Source organism: Physcomitrium patens, chromosome 10 (genome assembly GCF_059467195.1).
Source record: "Physcomitrium patens ecotype Gransden chromosome 10, ASM5946719v1, whole genome shotgun sequence".
Classification (NCBI taxonomy): domain Eukaryota; kingdom Viridiplantae; phylum Streptophyta; class Bryopsida; order Funariales; family Funariaceae; genus Physcomitrium; species Physcomitrium patens.
Genome location: NC_143419.1, coordinates 10,290,001 through 10,297,317, shown reverse-complemented (window position 1 = coordinate 10,297,317; position 7,317 = coordinate 10,290,001).

Below are 7,317 nucleotides of genomic sequence, written 5' to 3'. Positions count from 1 at the left end.
TGAGATCCACGATAAGGAACTTCTTGCTATAGTGGATTCTTTCGAAGAATGGTGTCACTTTCTTGAAGGAGCTGCACATCCAGTAATCGTATATACGGATCACAAGAATTTGGAGTATTTCATGACGGCTCGAGTTTTAAATCGGCGTCAAGCTCGGTAGAATATGTCGCTATCTAGATTCGATTTTGTTATCACTTATCGACCTGGAAGGCAGCAAGGACTATCCGATGCTTTATCAAGGAGATCGTATCTTGCACCAAAGGCTGGAGAAGCAGCGTTTGATCAACAATGTACAACATTATTGAAGCCACAGAGATTTCAACTTTGTGCTACTATTGTATCATTTGATGCTGACTTCCTAAACTAGGTACGTGCTATGACCATTAAAGATTCAGTAGCCATTGATATCAAGCAACGTACCAATGACGACAAGTTCAAGGTGGAGGGAGATCTTTTATACTTTGAAGAGCGATTGTACATTCCAAAAGGACTAGCACGACTCCGAGTTCTTCAATCTCGCCATGATTTTCCAGCTGCGGGATATTTTGGATTCAACAAGACCTTAGAGCTTATTTCCCGAGATTTTTGGTGGCCCCAAATGTGGAAGGATGTGAAAGATTTTGTCCTCTCTTGTGACATCTGTTCAAGATCTAAGAATCCTCGGCATCGCCCTTATGGACTTCTACAGCCATTGCCAATTCCACGTCGACCATGGTCTTCAATTTCTATGGACTTCATCACGGACTTGCCATCATCAAACTCATTTGACAGCATCTTTGTCGTGGTAGATCGGCTTACGAAGATGGCACACTTTGTTCCTTGTAAGAAGACATCATCCAGTGAAGTCACAGTAAGGCTCTTTCTCGATAATGTGTATCGATATCATGGACTACCAGATGATATCATATCAGATCGAGGTACCCAGTTCGTGTCAAAGTTTTGGAGATCTCTCTTTGGGATATTGAAGGTGGATATCAAGCTTTCTTCAGCTTTTCATCCTCAAACTGATGGCCAAATGGAACGGATGAACCAAGTCTTGGAGCAGTACTTACGATGCAGCATCAACTATCAGCAAGACGATTGGACTGCATATCTACGGCTAGCCGAGTTTGCATATAACAACACCCTCCATGCGTCGACTCAACAAACACCATTCTTTTCCAACTATGGATATCATCCGAAGCTTGATTTATTGAGTCCGTCAACAAATAACAATCCAGCAGCTGAAGGATTTGCGAAGCAACTATCATAGTTTCAAACTATGTTGAAGCTTCAATTACAATCCGCTCAAGAATCCTATAAGACGTCTGCAGATAGATTTCGAAATCCAGCACTACTTTCAAAGTTGGAGACAAAGCCTGACTTCTTCGACGAAATATCAAGACCAAGCGACCATGTGATAAGTTGGACTATCGAAGATTGGGACCATTTATCATCCAGAAGCAAATTAATCCAGTGGCATACCGGCTGGAGTTACCGGCTTCTATGAAGGTACATCCAGTCTTTCATGTTTCTCTGTAGGAACCTTATCGAGAGTCATCTTTTCTTGGAAGAGTGCAATGTCCACCACCTAGTATTGAAATCGAGAACCACAAAGAATACGAAGTTGAAAAGGTATTGGATTCACGACGAAGGTGGGAAAAGTTAGAATATCTTGTTCATTGGTGTGGCTATGACATTAATGAGCGAACGTGGGAGCCAACTGAAAATCTTGCAAATGCACCACAAAAAGTACAGGAGTTTCATCAACGACATCCCGATAAACCTAAATCAATTCGATGATAGCTTCTTTCTGAAGCTTGTTCTCCCAACAATATAAGAAAAGGGGAGAGCACCAGCAAAATTCATAGTTGATGTAGTTATTTTCTCCAAGATAGATCGTAATTTGGTCTTTTGATATGGATAGCCAAAAGATAGATACTATACCAGTCAGAGTATCGCAACCGAGTAGCTCACGAAGGCAACCCCGAGATGAAGAACTACATGTACCACGACGACGACGGAGGATACCGAGTAATCGATCACTGGTGATCGTATTTGAGATCGAGCCTACTTACGATGGTCAACTAGAAGGCGTGTTTGCAGAACAATTTCACAATGAGGACACAGAAGTTCATGCTTGGTCAGAAGTCGAAGGCGTGGGCCACTACCGTTGGCTTCAAGGGTCGATGAACCACTTGCCTCGTGAACAACAGTTGGAGTTCATAGCAGAAGTTATGCGACAGATCTTCATTTTCTTGCGTTGATACTGATCAACAACATTGCTTCTCAGAGACCTCGAAGCTAAAGGAGGGGGTGATGTTAGGGACATATTCTTTAGAACTTTCTAGAGAGAAGTTTCTAGAACCTTCTAAAAAACAAGCCTCTGGAACCTTCTAGAAGAGAAGTTTCTAGAAGCTTCTAGAAAGGAAGTCTCTGGAACCTTCTAGAAGAGAAGTTTCTAGAAGCTTCTAGAAAGGCAGTCTCTCGAAGCTTCTAGAAGAGAAGTTTCTAGAAGCTTCTAGAAAGGAATCCCCTAGAACTTTCTAGAAGCTTCCTAGTTAATAGAAGTAGCTCGAGAAGTTTTTAGAACCTTCTAGAAAGGAAGCCTCTGGAACCTTCTAGAAGCTTCTTAGTTAATAGAAGTAGCTCGAGAAGCTTCATAAGTAGGAGTATATATAGGGATCGAGGCTGAAGAGTTCTCAGTCTCGACAACACATCTCTTGGAGTTCTAGCTCACCTTTCTGGTGTTGTTCTTGTACTCATCTATTTAATCTAGTTTTGTCACTTCTTCTTGAACTTCTTATTAGATTTCAAGTCTGTATTTTGTGTCCGTGACAATTGGTCCAAATGGCGATTGTGGTCTTTATTAAAGATCAATTAAACAGTCATAGGAACAATATTTTAGAATAATATCTAAACTTTTTTTTTCAAATACATCTTGAAATTCTTAATATTGGCTTAGAATGCCACTTGAAGTCTTTGCACCATTAGAATAGGTGTGGCATAAATGACACAAGGTCATCCTTCTTTTGCAGCATGTAAGAAAGGTCTTGCACCTACAAACATAAGTTTAATTATACTAAACTTGTGATTTTTTACTTGATTAACTATACTCTTAGTTCTACTTTTAGAAAATTCAAGAATAAAAGAAATTCAATCTACTCAAGGACTGTATTTTTTTAACTACAATAAGTCTAAAATGATTAAATTAGAGGAAGATTTAATGATATTAAATATCACAGAGCTATTATGACCATTGGTTATTACTTCTATAGGAAGAATTTTGTGAGTAACATCACCAAAAGACAATAGACGACCATCTATGGCTTTTATATGAAGAAATTTAATTTTCCTTACTAAAGATATATTAAGTTTTTAGCAAATTCTTCATTTAATAAACATACTAAGGCTCTTGAATCTAACAAGGTAGAGACTTTGTAATTTTTAGATCCTAAAATAATATTTAATATAAATCAAGGAAAAGATTTTGAGTAGATAATAGGACCTTTATTAGGTATTGTATAAGGTTCCAGCCCCACAATCTCTATTAGAACTAGACAAATTTTTTTTCTGATATATTATCTTCTTTGACATTCGAGTTCTTTATTTCATAATTACATTACTTCTATGGACAATGTTGAGTAGTGTGTTCAAGTTCTCCATAATATAAGTACAATCCTTTCTAATGGTGACAAGTTTTTTCTTGTTCAATAAGAGGTTTGAAAAATACTGCATCAATTTGTATATCTTCTACTTCCAAATGTATGTATTGAATAGGCATTGGTATTGCCATTGAATTATATTAATATTGAGGCTTACTTATTTAATTTTTAGATTAAAATTTAAAAAGTTAATTATCACACTTCATAGCAAAGTTAATTACTTGACTCAACTTTTCAAGATCATGTAAGTTGAATATCAATTTCTTTACCTTATATTATAATCTATAGAAAAATTGGCTAATAAGTGCAACATCATTCCACTTGATATCAATTACAAGTTGTCCAAATTAAGAAGCATATAATGTTACGGATTGATTATTTCATTATAAAATATGGATCTTGTTGGTTGTAATATGAGTTGCATTATGTTCTCTATACATGGATTGAAACTTTGCCAAAAAAGCCTCCAAATTATCCACTGTTGGATCTTGTTGTTTAAGAAAAGATAAAAACCATGACAATGCTAAACTTGAAAGAAGTGTATCAATGAATCTAACTTGTGATCCTGAAGTTGGATAGTTTTGAGGTTGAATTTCAATCACAAGTTGTACTTGATTGATAAATCCTCAAAACTTGAATCTTGTACCATCAAACTTCTCAAACAAGATAACTCTTGGTTCTCTACTACCAGAAGGATGTTCTATTGTAGAAAAAGGACATAATTTGGTGCAAATGCCCAAGCAGCTCTAATGATATCTATATCTTCACTTCCTACCATTCTTGTTGTTCTTTGTGGTAGTAAATTGAGTTGATGCATCACAAGCATTAACCCCTTCAATTGCTTTTACATTTGTGCCATTGCACTCTTCATTTCAATAAAATTTGCTATAATAATACTTTAAAAAAAAAAAATGTAATTTCATTCAAATCCTCTAGAAGAAAAAACTGGACATCAAAGAAGATATTAAGAACAATATCAGTTTAAAAGAGGATAATCTGCAACTTCTAATATACTTATGTTTTAACAACAGAAAGGAATAATCTACCCTTAATCAAAAAAAGACATGGCTATGATATTGTAAGTATACTCTTATCAATTCATTAGAAATAAGAACTTAATGAAAGTGAATAAAAAAATATAACAAAATAAAAATAAATTAGTATGTATATTAAAAAAAAAATTGAAATAGCTATTGCCAAAAGACAAAGAAACTAAATATTCTTGAATCTAGACTAGAAGTAAGAAAGGAGTTGACAAGAAGCTTCAGTCTTGCCTCTATATATACTATCTATCTAAGATCTATGTAGCGACATTCTATATGACTTCCAAAAACGTGTTGACTTTGCATGACATGCATCTTGACTTACAAAATAAGTTTTACATATGGCTGCCACATAATTAACTTGTTCTACATGCTACCAATCTATGTGGCGCATGGATAGCTTGTTGACAAAGTTTTTAACCTATCAATCAACTACAAACATATATAAAGTCAAAACAACATCTAGGAAGCTTTTAGGAAGCTTTTCTAGAATATATTATAAAATTAATCTACTTTTACTTAATTCTATCTATCTAGATAATGATTATAGTAGGTATATATCCGTGATACATATATAATTTAATAACTTACAAAAATGGCTACAAAGAAGTATACAAAAATTTGAAAAAGACCTAAAAAAAGTAGATGTGCTTGATAAAGATGATTATATAGCATATGTATATATAGGAACATGTTTAGAAGATTTTTTCAAAAAAGTATGCTAAAAAAAAAATTTAAATAGAAATAAAAAATAAAATAAATAAAATAAATAATAACAAAATTGATGAATAATACTAATTAAAGCAAAAAAAATTTCATGAAGATATTGGAAAAGACATTGATTTCTTTACAAATGAAGAAAAGGACATGGATTATGAAAAGACAATATTGAGGGAATAATATGACGCTAACTACAATTTTGATTTTTTGGTACATATCGGAGGATGCATAGGTTTGGAGGGGGTAGATATTGTATTGTGGTTTTGCTACTATGTGAAAATAATGCACATAAATATTTAGTATAAAATTTACTATACAATATAGTAAGAACCTCATTATTAGATTTTAGTTAATCACAAAATATGATTAGATTATTACTTTGAAGTAGTTAATTTAAAAGAAATATTATTGAAGTTGATTTTATACTAATAATAATTTTATATATTTAGAGCCACCTTTATTAGATGTTAGTAACTCTTAAAATCTTATTTTATTTATTTTATTTGATGTTTAGGACATATATTATATAAATCTTATTAAAACTAAGATTGAAGACGGATCTTGATAGGAAAAAGAGAAGTTAAGGCATCCATATGGATGAATGGAGATAGATGATGAAAATTTCTATTCTTATCAGCCAAAAATCATGCCCAATGGGCTTTTAGGAGGCTATCCAAGGCCTTATTAGATATTAGGATTATTCTTTCAAGTTATTTCAATTGTAAAGGTTAGAATTAGCAAGTTCAAGATTTTGACTATGATTTTGGTAAAATTTTTGAGTGATTTAGAGTTTCTATGAAAGAAATATAGGTGCTTAAAATTAAGGTGTCAATTTTGTACCTATTGTCACTCTTATGGATATAATGCACCCATAAAAAATCCAATAAAAGATCAGCAATTGGAATTAAAGAGAAAACCTTCTTGGCTATATTTTTCGCATATTCCTGAATAAATTTTAAGTTGAGATGAAGAAAATATTGAAGGTTAAAGTCAGCACTTGCAATCTAAGGGTAGTAAGTGATATGATTTACTAGTGGTTGTATTTTGAGCTATATCTTGAGCAATTTGACAAAATTTTGGCTAAATTATTTTAAGAATGAATATAATCATATTGATAAAGTTTGTACACAAATTTTGTAGCATTTGAATTTTGATTTTTTGAGATATGAAGAAAATAGTACTTGAATGCTTATAAATTAGGATTTAGAGCACTTGCTAAGATTTCTAAGATGCCAAAAGATTGATAGCAAATTTACAGTTTAGGTTTTTTTTTTTTTTTTTTTTTTTTTTTAATAAAGCTTAAGAATAATAGTTATGTTATATAAAAATTTGAAAAAAATTGAATAATTAGATCAAGAGATACAAGATTTTGAATTTTGACGAAAAAAATCTTTTGGGAGAGAAAAAAAAACAAAAAAAAAAAAACAAAAAAACAAACAAAAAAAACAAAACAAAACAAATTGAAGGAATTTTACTATATTTTGAATTTTTATGCAAAATAAAGAGGTTTTGGAAGCCAAGAATTTGTATATAAGTTAAAGATGGAATAAATCATTTTTCAAAGCTTAGTTAATAAATTAAAACTAAACTTTCTACAGCTTGATACTATGTGTATTCTCAGATTACAAATCATGCCACACAACAACATTTTTGATATCACAACCTTGAAAAAGACTCTTGATGTTTGGTGATTTTATTAGAGGTAGGAATGATTCTTGACAGTGTTCCAAGTGTTTTATTTGAAAGGAGTTATAAAAGCCTTAATAATGATCAAATAACAAGATAGTCTTTCCGCCCTAGTATAAAACACTATCAATTATTGAGAGGACCTATTAGCCATCTTCAAAGAGAACAAAGATCAAAGTATGTAGCAAAGACAATTTGTCGCATCTTAGATTTCTTCAATATAT